Source organism: Kogia breviceps, chromosome 8, assembly GCF_026419965.1.
Source record: "Kogia breviceps isolate mKogBre1 chromosome 8, mKogBre1 haplotype 1, whole genome shotgun sequence".
NCBI classification, from domain to species: domain Eukaryota; kingdom Metazoa; phylum Chordata; class Mammalia; order Artiodactyla; family Physeteridae; genus Kogia; species Kogia breviceps.
The window spans coordinates 68,910,832-68,924,707 of record NC_081317.1 but is presented as its reverse complement, the minus strand read 5'-3'; the positions used below and the strand labels follow the sequence as shown (position 1 = coordinate 68,924,707).

The following is a 13,876-nucleotide window of genomic DNA, read 5'->3' as shown; positions in this document are numbered from 1 at the left end:
AAGTGGGAGCAATAGGAATGAAAGTCAGTATCTATGAGACTATATAAAAAGGTTCAACGAGGTGTCATATTTGAAAATGCCAAGAGACTCAAAAATAACTAGGAGAGGGCTTCCTTGGCAGTGCAGTGGTTGAGAATCTGCCTGCCAACGCAGGGGGACACAGGTTCAAGCCCTGGTCCTGGAAGATCCCACATGCCACGGAGCAACTAAGCCAGTGCGCCACTACTACTGAGCCTGTGCTCTACAGCCCGCGAGCCACAACTACTGAGCCCATGTGCTGCAACTACTGAAGGCCACATGCCTAGAGCCCGTGCTGCGCAACAAGTGAAGCCACCACAATGAGAAGCCCGCGCATCGCAACGAAGAGTAGTCCCTGCTTGCCGCAATTAGAGAATGCTTGTGTGCAACAACACAGACCAAACACAACACAGCCAAACCCAAACCCAACACAGCCAAAAATAAATAAATAAAATAAATAAATTTATAAAAATTAAAGAAAGAGCATATAAAGAATGTCTTTCAAAAAAAATAAATAATTAGGAGACCAGCAGAGCCACTCGTAAAACTGAAATATCAATAAACAGATCTGTTTTGTTGAGGAAATCACCTAGTGTGGTCAAATTATTCCCCAAACACAAAGATACTAGGTCAAACAAAATATAAGTCTTAACTGCTAAAACCAGAATAACCCAGGGTTTACTGCAATTGGATACTTTATTTACAGATATTTGTAATTGTCTATACTTAACAGTCTAGACCCTCCACCAATCCCCAGAGGTACCTACAATCATAAAGCCCAGCAAGAGTTTACACCCACTTCCTGTAAACCTCTAAAATAGTTGGTACACCTAAAACTAAAGAACAAATGAACATGTGTTTAATTAAATCTATCATTCAGTCAAGGCTTTCTTTCAGGGGATCAGAGTTATTTGCCAGCAACAAGTAAATCCCTAAATCAAAAGTGTGCAACTGAGAAAGTATTTTAAAATCTATCTTACTTCTTAGATGGAAGTTATTTCTCAGGGCAGGGCTATATTCATAACTTCTCCCCAAATTCTAAAAATTTCCATTTTTTTTTTTTTTGCGGTACGCGGGCCTCTCACTGTTGTGGCCTCTCCCGTTGCGGAGCACAGGCTCCGGACGCGCAGGCTCAGCGGCCATGGCTCACGGGCCCGGCCACTCCGCGGCATGTGGGATCTTCCCGGACCGGGGCACGAACCCGTGTTCCCTGCATCAGCAGGCAGACTCTCAACCACTGTGCCACCAGGGAAGCCCCTCCATTCTTTATATTAGTTTACAGACAACAATACTGGACTAGTAGCTCTTAAATAACTATAACCTGAGATCCAACAGATAAACTAGTTTTTAAACGGGATTAACAAAAAAGTGAGAGCTGAGCCCAAATAAAACCATATGCAACCCGAAGTGGAAAGAACAGAGGTCAATGCTACACTGTGCAATGGCCAGTAGAGGCTGCCAATGTACAAAGACATGCAGGGCTCCCCTCCACCTCACAGGCATACAAGGTGTTGTCACCAAAACAAAAAGCATTTCCATGGTATTGTATGAAGCCCAGCATTCTGGCCTCCTCACAGACCATTATTCAACAGCATTCACCAACTGTCTTTTCAACCACAGCTTCTGGGCTGCTGTCGAACAAACAAAGGAACTGCAGGATATTTTGAGTACTTTTGAAAGATGATCACACTTAGCCACTCTCTGGTCAAAAGAAACCACAAAGAGTTACACAATTACCTTTCCAAAAATGATCCCTCAAGTTTTAGAAACATGTGAAAATGGATACTTTCACTGAAGAACAGCTTGATTTACAGTCTTAAAATCCTCATTTGAATAGATGTATTATTTGACTTCTTCAAATAAGGTGAATCAGTTAGAGTTGAAGGAAATTTTCAGTTACTGACTACAGAGTCACAATTTGATCTATAATTTGGAAGTATCAATCTTAAATTACAAATACTAATATGCTTAAAAAAGAACTTCCTCACATTCGGCAGTCAGGTGAGATTCTGTCCTTCTGTGCCCCTCACCCAGAGCCAAGAACACAGACACTCAAATACACCAAGTGGCAATCACTTCTTAAAATTCACTTCGTGAATCTGCTCTACAGTTTTGAGAATTGTGTATCTGGTCCTTTCTGAGCTCCAAAACACTGCTAATTCTTGTAGAGAGGAACTTTGCTGTCAATCACTGCTCCCTTTTGCCACGCAAATATGTGCTGCAGCTTTCACTTGTCACTCCTATTGTATGTAATGTAGGCAGCTTAGCACTAAATCAATTTAAGGAACTGCAGAAGTTAAATACATACATTATTATGATGATGACAGAAAAGGCAATGAATGTCTCCCAGCTCCATTTGCTTTCTTTGTTAAGAAAGAAAAGCTAATTATCTGCAGCTGTCAACCATGAAGACCTAGACCTATTTAAGTCAACATTAGCCTTGGAAAACTGAAAACATTTCTCATATTTTTGCCCAATTGTTTTCTTTTTGCAAGAAGAAATCTCATTACAAAATATTAAACATTCTGAAGGACAATGTAAAAACAAGCTGAAAAATGTAACACTAAACATGTGTATCCCTTTTCTTAACCAATTCATTTTAATATTTCAAAAAACTGACGGCCAATTTTTTGTAATATCCATCCTCTAATTAGCGTAGCCAAAATTTAGACAGATATAAAGCCTCTCTACAAAAATACAACTGAAACCCCACAGACTAGTGGTTGCAATGAAATTACATTAAGATGATCAAAGGAGAAATTTTAGCCATTTATTTAATTAACAAAAGGAAAGAAAGAAAAACATGTTCCAAAGTTAAAATGCTGATAAATGACAGAAAATTCACACTGAATCACCAGCTTCTACGTTGTATAATGTTGTCTTTATCTACCAATCTTCCATTTTTCAATCTAGTCCATTAGAATCTAGAACTGAACAGCTAAATGGTTTTGAATTTTCTTTTTCCAAATTTAAGGATCAACTTGTATATTTCCTGGATATCAAATAAGAATGAAAAGAATACTCTTAATAAGTGAAAAAAAAACCCAAGCTTATTATCATCAATATATAAACTATGGAATCTCTTAACAGTGTGTTCTTAAGTTTTCAAAGGTCATTATTCTTAATTATGAACATAAACATTCTCTACATTTGCTCTTACTGAGTTTTCAGTGATAAAACATTACTTGTTATTTCTTTTGAAGAGCTCTTCTCACAGGAATACACTTAATAGTATTTTAAAATTCCATATTAAAACACTGCCCATTTAGCTGTCTAATGAATTTTTTAAACACATGTATCCCTAATATAAGCAAAACCAACACAGATAAATTGAAACTCAATCACGTAAGAAAAAATTTGACAAATGGCCTAACAGAATTATAGTTTTAAAAATAATAGCTTCATGTTTAAGTTCCTAAACCAGCCTTGAGAAGTCTTTTCTAACTATACCTAACCCACAGTTCCAAGATTCTGATTTGCTACAATTCCTCCCTTCCATCTGAAGGAATCACTATTGTATTTGTAGGAGACAAGGTAGAAAAAGGTCAAGAACCGTTAACAGCATTAAAAGCAAACTCATCTCAGACCCAAGAATCACATGTGGAAATGGCTAAGGTATAGACACAGACATGGCCTGTGCCATAGGTCAAGAAAAAATATAGTTAAGGAGCTATGCTACACCAAACATTAAGTAAATTTTCCACTGTCCCCAAACTAGTAAATGACAGGATCAAGATTCCATCGTAACTTTGGACAACACAGCCCAGGTTCTTTTCATAACACAATACTACCTCCAAGCAGAATTCTTCTCTGGCTTCACATTTTTAGAAATCTGTATCTATCAAGATTGAGTGATGGTTGCTATCCTTTACAATTGATGACGCTGGTAACGGTGTTATCCAAACGCACATACACAGCAGAAATGACAAATATATGATTAGGAGGCAATCTTTTGTCTTAAAATGAGGAGGATAAGATAGGTGACCTTTGAGGGTCCTTCTAGCACTAACATTCTAATATTCTTTGGATTATTTTTATTGCTAAGATATTTGGGAACAGATAAGAAGCCTGTGGCTATTTCTTTTCTAATTTTCTGAAATCTGTTCAAGATAATAATTCCCAGTTGATCACTATTTTATAAAAACTTAAAAATAGCATCTACAACTAATTTAACTCTCACAACTCTATGAGATGGATTATTATTGTACACAGGTGAGAGAAATAAGATTCAAGATTGTGGTGACTTGGCACAAAACACCAAACTACTAATAGAGCAATTCCAAATGCAGGCCTGCCCTACTCACAACTGAGGACACTTCCCATTATGTACTAGATGCCACCGTAACTTTATACATCGCCATAACTTTGTTACATGCCCCCTCACTTGGTCCTCAGAACAATCCTGTAATGAAACAAGGCAGGTAATATTCTGGCCTCATTTTACAAATGAGAAAACTGAGACTCACAGAGAATTTAAACCACTTGCTTAGGATCCTTCAGAGTAATGGCAAAGTCTCAAACACAGGCCTCCTGACTCCATGTCCAGTGTCTGTCACTGTAATTTTTACTGTCAATTACAAGTTGGCTTTAATATATCTTTGAAACATTTCTATGCCTACCCTGTGTAACCTGGTCTCTCTAAATCTGAAATCTACTAAATGTAATTGAGCTCATAAAAGCATCATGTTTATGCTTCCATATGACATAACTTATGTTTCCAATACAAAATTTATTTTCCAAAGATAAATATGACTGTCAAAAAGATTTCCACCCAGATTTTGACTGATCAAGAACAAGGTTTCTAATACTAGAAAAAAATCCTACTTGAATCCCAATGGAAAAAAAGATGCCTAATTTGGGAGTTTGTTAAATTATGAATCAGCCTTCTCCTTGCTTACATCCACTTAATAGGCCAGACAGTAGTACTGCCTTTCTGTCATTAATTCCCCAGAATCTTTCTAACCAAATGCACTGCCATTTCTGAAGGCCAGAATGATCTCATTTAGTAAAGCAGCTTCTTGCCCTTTCATTAGGCCCTAATCTAAATTACAGTATAAACACATAAGGCTCTGTATTCGTGATTGGCTCATGAAAAAGGGCACTAGCTGGCCATGTGGCCTGATGAAGTCCTGGGACACAGAAGGGTCTTTTTTGGACTTTATCATCCCAAGAGCAGGGAATTTATTTTGAGCCAGAAAAATAAAATATAATCTTGGGCCACCTGGTTCTGTAACACTCTATATTTGTTTAGAAAGGTCACTGTTGTCAAGTTATTGAATGTTATCTCTGGAATTGACAGGGAGAAGTTTTTGAAAGCAAGCCAGGAATATTAAAGCACCGGATATTAAGGTGTAAAGTAGTATTTAAAAGCTTGGGCTTAGCCACAGTTCAAATCCTAGCTCATGGCCTTGGGCAAGGCAACAGTTTTCCTAATCTATTTTACCCATCTATAAAACTTAGATAATTAACATTCTAGAGGAATATTTGTAACAATAAAATGATGTAACAGTTATACATCATTAGTCTACAGTTACCATTCAAAACTTATTCGGTAATTATTATCTATTAATTTTTGTTCTCCTTTTACTTTAGTTTGGCATGAAACTAAAGTTTCATTACTTTTATTAAACCCTTCTCCAGACAACAAAGTGGAATTTAGAGACTCACCATTTATGCTACGCACATAAAATATGTGGATTTAGAGCCTGTCTATCTTTAACAAAACTTCAGTCTATCTTAAGCAACAGTCACTTCTTTTTTTAATCAGATTTATAGCAGCTATTGTTTTGTTAGTGGAATGACTGGGTCACTGTGTCACTCAAGAATGAATACTAAACAAATATCAAATCTGCATCTGAACTTCAGTGGGACTAGTACTGCTGTTTTACTGGACCACTGTCAGAGTATCCTGATATTGTTATACGATAGTTATTTTCTTTGTATTAGGTAGTTTTCTAATCATGTTTCATAGCAGTACTACGACCCAACTGCTACAGCAACGATATAATCCAGAGGTGTTACAGACAGGCTATTTACCCCCTTTCTCTTTGTGAAATCAGCAATGTGGCTAAAAATATAAAAATAATTAAAACATACAGTTAGAAAAGCAGCTCAATCAAAACGCCATCCAGAATGTTGCCATACAGCACTGTTTTCAGTTCAGCAGGCCAGATTCCAGACTGACTTACATAACCTCTTTTGTATCTCAATGGTGAGCAAATATTTCACCTGTACTTCGGTAGGAATGGCCATCGTGATGTACTGAATTGAACTATCCCCACACTTGACTGCTTTCTCCCAAATCAAAGTAGGCACTAAAAACTGGAGCAAAAGTTACAGTCTCAGGCTAGGAAACAACATTTCTATCTGTTTTCTACTTCAAGTATTAGCTGCTATGCAGTTTCCTGCTCGGTGTCAATGAAAATAGGTACACATCTTCCATGTGAGCTGCTGGGTGGGTTCTCTGCTTTCTCCACATCAACCTAAGAGATTTATGAGTTATCAAAAAAACACATTTCAAACTCCAGGTTCTAAGCAAGAAGACCACTTACAGATCAACAGACAGAAGTCTAACACAGAAGTACTGAATCAAGGGCTATAAAGGTAAGGATCAGAGGAATTTGTAAGCTTACACAGAAAAATAAATATGAGAAGCTCTCTTGACCAGCCTCATTTACCCAACTTGCTAACTGAACCCACACTCTCCACTTCCTCTGCAACCATACAGACAGATGCCCGTGGTGTGCTGAAAATTCATGGCATGTGAATTACTCTCTGGTATGCCCCTCACTTCTGCTCCCTAATGTTGAGTATATCTTCTCCCCAAACCAGTAGTATTTGCTGATTAGGGGAGTTTTATTGTTACTATAATTAACAAATTTAATTACATATTAGATAAACAATGAAAGCAAAAACAAAAGCTAATGTATCTTTAAAAACTAAGCCAAAAGCTTTGAAAGACTTAATAAAGGCAAGTCACTACAGAACAGTGCTGTTGACATAGACAAGGGTAAGAGAAATATAAAAACTGGTGGAAATCATAATATGTAGAATAGTGGCTCTCAAACTTTAGCATGGAGGCCTTGTGAAAACAGATTGCAGAGCCCCACCTTCTTAGCTTGATTCAGTAGGTCTGGGGCGAAACCAAAGAATTTGCATGCTAAAAAACTCCTATGTGATACTGATGCTGCTGGTCTGGGAACTACACTTTGAGAACCATTGCTTTTCAATTCTCTATAGTTTTAATCTAGAGAAACAAAATGTAAACTGGAAATGATTTGTTATAAATATAGATTTAAGAAGGACTTGTTGTTCCAGTCAGCAAACCCATACTATAAGGAAAGACATTGGCCCTAATCAAAAGACAGTCTATTTATATGTTTTGAATTAAAATGTTAGTGGGATGTATGCATCATCTTTTATGATCTGTATTAACTGACTTTTTTCAGTTAATGGACAAACTATGAGAACCAAACTCATCAGAAGAGATCTCCTGTCAGATACGGTTTTTAAAAGTATTACCAGACTAAAAATCCCTTCACCTTCACTATTTGTAAGAGGAAAATTCTAACGTGATAGAATTGGTTTAAAAACTTCCTAAAACCACAAGCTTACTATATCAATGAAGCATCTAAAATAAAAGTTTACATATCACTATCTGCAATTTACATATGAGATTTCTGAGTCAGAGAGGATAAGAAACATATCTTAAGGTAGTCAACCAAGCAGCAGGGTCAAGACTTGAATACAGATCTGCCCCCAAATTCAAAGTGGCTTTTTTTCCCCAAAACTTATAACATTGCAGTATGATCTTTGGAAGAGTCAAAGACAAGTTAGAAACAACGCTGAGCTCCCAATCAATCTACATGTCCACAAAATAGAAAATGCCCAAATTTATTCAGCTGTGAGGACTAGATGGATTATGAACATTATATCTTCTGTTTTGAATATGATCATAAGCATCATCCATAAGCTGTACTTACTATTAAATGGCTAGCTCATCAAATATAGGGCACTGGAAGAGAGCTGGTCTACCATCACTGAAGCAAAGTTTTTGGCAACACAACTCCACTTAGGCAAGAAATCTGTGGAGAATGGATGACAGAAAGATTCACAGGCAGATGCAACAGGGTAAGTGAAATGGAGAAAACCATGTTCAGAGAGCGTCAAAGAAGCACATTAGGTATACACTGAAGAAACGCATACAGCATTTATGGACTGCTTGGAAACAAGAGCAGACAAGCCACCCAGTGACAGCAATCACCACTATGATGATGCCATTAAAGCACGCTTACCATTTTAGAAACTACAGGTAGTGACAAAAGCATTTTATCATTCCCTTGTAAGGTGGTGATGTCTAATGTAGTATCATATGAATTCCAAAAGTAAAGAGGATCATATCTGTTAAAGTATGAAGGAATTCAAATGTCCAGTTTTACACATTCAATCTAATATGTTTAAAACACTAGCCCCAACTAGTATTCTAGTATTTGAGATCAGGGAGCAGTGTGAAGATTTGTAATAATTATAGGAAATATCCTAAAGTAGCTATTCTGTTTCTTTAGAAAGTGATTTAGGAGTAAATAAAGACCTAACATAACCTAGGAGTGGTTAGGGTGGCCACTATAAAACAAAACAAAACAAAAAACATAAAATAACAAGTGTCGGTGAGGATGCAGGGAAATTGGAACCTTTGTCCACTGCTGGTGGAAATGTAAAATGGTGCAGTTGTTATGAAAAATAGTATGGAGGTTGCTCAAAAAATTAAAAATAGAACTACCAAATGATCCAGCAATCCCACTTCTGGGTATATATATCCAAAAGAACTGAAAACAGGATCTTGAAGAGATATTAGTACACCCATGTTCAATATAGCATTATTCAAAATAGCCAAGAAGTGGAAGCAACCTAAATGCCCATCAATAAATAAATGGATAGCATGGATTGGGAGTTTGGGATTAGCAGACGCAAACTATTACATATAGAATGAATAAACAATAAGGTCCTACTGACCTTATTGTTTATTGACCACAGAGAACTATATTCAATATCTTGTAATAAACCATAATAGAAAGGAATATGAGAAAGAATATATAGGTATAGCTGAATCGCTTTGCTGTACAGCAGAAATTAACACATTATAAATCAACTATACTTCAATGAAAAAGAACTGAAAAAAAATATACTTCAATAAAATAAATTTTAAATAAATAAATAAATGGATAAATGGTATACCTGGGAGGTATTGAGGGTTTGGTTCCAGACCACCTCAATAAATCGAATATTGCAACAAAGTGAGTCACATGAATTTTTGGTTTTCCAATGCATATAAAAGTTACATTTACAGTATACTACAGTCTGTTAACTGTGCAATAGTATTATGTCTAAAAAAATGCATAAACCTCAATTAAAAAACTTCATTGCTAAAAAATGCTAACCATCATCTGAGCCTTCAGCAAGCCATAACCTTTTGCAATAGGAAAATCAAGTAATATAATAATAATGAAAAAGCTTGAAATATTGGGAGAATTCCAAAATGTGATGCAAAGACAGGAAGTGAGCAAATACTGTTGGAAAAATGGCACCGACAGACTTGTTTAATGGAGGGTTGCCACAAACCTTCAAATTTGTTGAAAAAAAAAATGCAATATCTGAGAAGCACAATAAAGCAAAGCACAATAAAATGAGGTATGCCTGTACAATGGAACATTATTCAGCCTTAAAAAACAAGGCAGTCCTGTCATATTCTATAATATGGATAAACCTTGAGGACGTTATGCTAAGCGAAATAAGACAGTCACAAAAACACAAACACTGCATGATTCTACGTTTACGAGATATCTAAAATACTAAAAGTCCTAGAAAGTGGAATGGTGGTTACCAGAGGCTGAGGGGAGGGGAGAAAGGAGAATTATTCTTCACAGGTATAAAGTTTCAGTTTTGCAAGCTGAAAAAGTTCTAGAGTTCTGTTGCACAACAATGGGCATACAGTTAATGTGTTGTATGTACTGTACAGTTAAAAATGGTTAATCTGGTTAGAGAAGAAAACATAGGAATAAAAATGTCTTGAAAACTTTGGTAAGCTTATAGAAAAAGTACTAAAAAGGTTCACTGTAACTTGCTTAAGAAACAAAATAATCTTACTAGATTCAATTTTAATCATCATAATCTCTTAATAACACTAATTTCTACAAAATTCTAGGAATCTATGATTTAAATTTGTTACTTATAATGGAAAGGAGGTACACCATAACAGAATTACTTGGAGGACTTTTAAAATATTACTTATTCTCACCCAGAGAGACGCTCCCAGTTGAGTGAGCCATCATTACTGATGCAACTGTGCTACATTCTTCAACTGTGCTGGGACTGAAAACAGATTGAGAATTGCATTTTTAAATGATAGTTTAAATCAGTAATAAGAAAATTCAATTTAATCACTTTTCCTATAATAAGGAGATTACATGTATTGTTTGATATAATTAAACTTTCTTCACACTATAAAGCTAAACATGGGTTTTATTTTCTGAAGGCATATGTAAGACATTTTAAGTGTGGCTGCTTGAACAATGAAGAATCCTTGTTATGAGATCACACATGCATTTGGGCTGGGCACCCATGGAGAACAGAATCAACAATATATGGAAAATGCAGGCAGAAATACCTCTCAAGACTTCTGAAATATTCTGTCCAGAACATTTTTCTTTTTGACAACCCTTTCCTATGTGCATTTATCTCCAGATGCCTTTTTCCCATGATCTCCTCTCTTCTCCAAAGCATTTTTCTCATCGTTCCTTTTCCATATTTAGAGGAAGGGGAAGAACTAAATTTTCCATACCCAAACTTTCAGAAACAAAGTAAAGAGAATCTCTCATTTCCATACATTACTGTGTCAATTCCAGGGAAACAAAGCTACATTTTAAGAACCCAGAGTTATTGGAATCTTTTCACGTTGACCTCACTTTGGTGCATTTTTCTCATACCATATTTTTAAAATCTATTGATAAGTATCCAATAGTATCAAAAAACTAAGCCCCAAAGAGGATCCATTGACCAATATTCTCTACTTGTAACATTCCTTAAAGATTACATAAACATATTATTTTACATGGAAGTTATACATTATAACTTCTAATCTTTAAGGGTATATTTGAGCTCTGTAATATCTTTTTTTTCTCATTCCCTGCCTTCTTTTGTGTTAAATAGATATTTTCTAGTGTATCTTTTTCATTCCCTTGTTGTTTCTTTCACTATAATTTTCTGATTTATTTTCTTAGTGGTTGTTCTGGAAATTACAATTAGCATTTTAATTTAAAACATTCTAGTCTGGATTTATACTAACCTAATTTCAATAATAATTTAAAACTTTCCTCCAATATGCCTCTGTTCCCTTGCCTTCCTTTTTATTATTATTGTCAAACTACATCTCTATGTGTTATAAACCCATCAACAGTTTTATTATTATTGTTTTATGCAGTTGTCTTTTAAAACATGAGAAGATAAGTTACAAAGAAAAATGCATCTATATGTATTTTTATATATAGGTCTTTCATAATACCTATGTAGTTACCTTTACCATTGCTCTTTATTTCATGTGGATTTAAGTTTACTGCCTAGTGTCTTTTTGTTTCAACTTGAAGGACTCCCTTTAATACTTCTTATAGGGCACGTTTGCTAGTGACAGACTCTTTCAGTTTTTGTTTATTTGTAAGTGTCTTAATTTCTCCTTCATCTTTGAAGGAGATTTTAGCTAGATACAGAATTCCTGGTTGCCAGTTTTTTTCCTTCAACTTTGAAAATGTCTTCCAGTGTCTGTGGTTTCTGATAAGAAGTCAGCTATTTATCTTATTTTTCTCTTCATATTTTCAAGATTTGTCTTTCACTTTCGTAAATTTACCTATGATGTCTAAATTCGACTGTGATTTGACTATGATGGGTTTATTCTACTTGGAGTACACTAAGTTTCTTTAATGCATAAATTAGTATTTTTTTCAGCAAGTTTGGGAACTTTTCTGTCATTTCTTTTAACATTCTTTCTGCTTTTTGTGTTTTTTTTTTTTTTTCTTTTGCTCTTCTTCTGGGACTCCCATTATCCCATTGTGTATGTGTTGGTACACTTGAGGTGTCCCATAGGTCTCTTGAAGCTCTGTTCATTTTCATTTTCTTTTCACTCCTCACACTGGATAATTTCTATTGAGTTACATTCAAGTTGACTAACATTTTCTTCTACCAACTCATATCAGTTATTGAGCCCCTCTGGTAAATTTTTCACTTTAGTTATCATACTTTTAAGCTCCAAAATGTCTATATGGTTCTTTTAAAATAATTTCTATGCTTATTGATATTCTCTTTGGTAAGATATCAATTTCACACTTTCCTTTAATTCTTTAGACATGGTTTCATTTAGTTCTTTAAACATATTTACAATAGCTGACTTAAAGTCTTTGTCTATTAAGTCCAAATCTAGGCCCACAGGGACACTTTTCTGTTAGCTAGTTTTTCACTTTTTTCCCATGTATGTAGCATACTTTTCTATTTCTCATAATTTTTGTGTTGAAAACTAGACATTTTGGATAGTTTTAGATATCTATTTGGATATCTAAATAGATATCCGAAACTATCTATTTAACTAGATAGTTATCAAGCTATCTAGATAATGTATTTTAACAATTCTGGTAGCAGAATCTTCTACACTGCCCCACTAAGATTTTTTTCTCGCTAGTTCTCTTCTTTTTCTTGGTGCTGCTTACTTATTTAGCACTTTCATGAACTAATTCTGTAGTCCCTGTATTATGTGGCCACTGAGTATTCTAAGTTTTTGTTTTTAAGCCTGGCTTCCTGGATCAGTATAATTTAGTGGTCAACCAGTGATTGGTCAGATTTCCTTAAATGCCTTGCCTGTATATCTTCCACCCTTTGCCAAAGCTAAAGGAACCTTTGTGAGAAGCCACACCTTCAAACTTCAGGTAGCTTGTAAGACAGCCCTAGCTTTCACTTCCTTCTTGCACAGAGCCTCAAGGTCGTCAGAGGTGGATCCTCTCCTTTCCCAGGTCTTTCCTGGGCATATGCACAGCCTTGCACACCTGCAATCTTTTAGATATCTAGAAATATGTTGGAGCTTTTCAAAGTTCCCTATGGTTGGCTAATCCTCCAGGATTTCCTTCTACATTCCTGGCCAGGCTCTTGTTTGCCCCACCTGAAATCACAGCCTTAAACAGTGGAGATGTTGCCAACAGTTGCTATTGTTTCAGTAAAGCCCAGGGGGTAGGCATTTACTTTCCCCAACTGAGCTGAGCTCTAAATCAAATCAATAGCCAATCACTCTCTGAGAACTGAATTTTCCCAGGGAGATACAAGTTCAAACAAAATATTCTGTGATCTAGGGATGGTGCTTTTCATGGATCTCTAAAAGTGGTCAGATCTCTCCACTGTCTGCAATGCTGCCAGTTTCTGCTATACCACAAGCTGGGGAAGGAGGGAGAATGGGAGTGGGCACAAGTTAGATGCCACTGTCATCTCAAGGTTCAGTAGTCTTCTCTTGGAGAGACAATTTTCAGTTCATTCTCTGGCTTTGATCAATTGCCAGAATTCTGAAATGGTTGATTTTAGTTGTTTTGCATTTTTGTTGTGTTAGAGGGAGAGGGAGTACACTGAGGCCCTCACTCCAGCAATTTGGAAGCCAATCAAGCTTTTTAATATTTTAAATCTATCTTCATGTATTTTTTTTAAACCAAAAAAGCATTCTTAACAACAACAAAATTGTTTTAAAAAAATTCTTCTTATAAGCGTTTAGATCACTGGTTCTCATCTCTGGCAGAAACTTACAAAACATTTTGCAATTTTTTTATTTTTATAATTT

General features: G+C 35.7%; 1 protein-coding gene across 6 annotated transcripts in view; it reads right to left on the bottom strand.

Annotated features, from left to right (window-relative positions):
• The window catches only part of RFX3 (regulatory factor X3), a 294,590-nt gene that overhangs the window by 225,745 nt on the left and 54,969 nt on the right, over positions 1 to 13,876 (bottom strand). Inside the window, exons 4-5 of one of the 6 annotated variants that reach the window (XM_067040150.1) lie at positions 10,313 to 10,386; positions 8,001 to 8,102 (exon numbers count right to left, since the gene is read on the bottom strand). The exons of the other annotated variants lie outside the window; for them this stretch is intronic. The gene's annotated coding sequence lies outside the window, so the exon portion shown is untranslated. The remainder of the gene's footprint in view (positions 1 to 8,000; positions 8,103 to 10,312; positions 10,387 to 13,876) is intronic. 6 annotated transcript variants of the gene reach the window in all.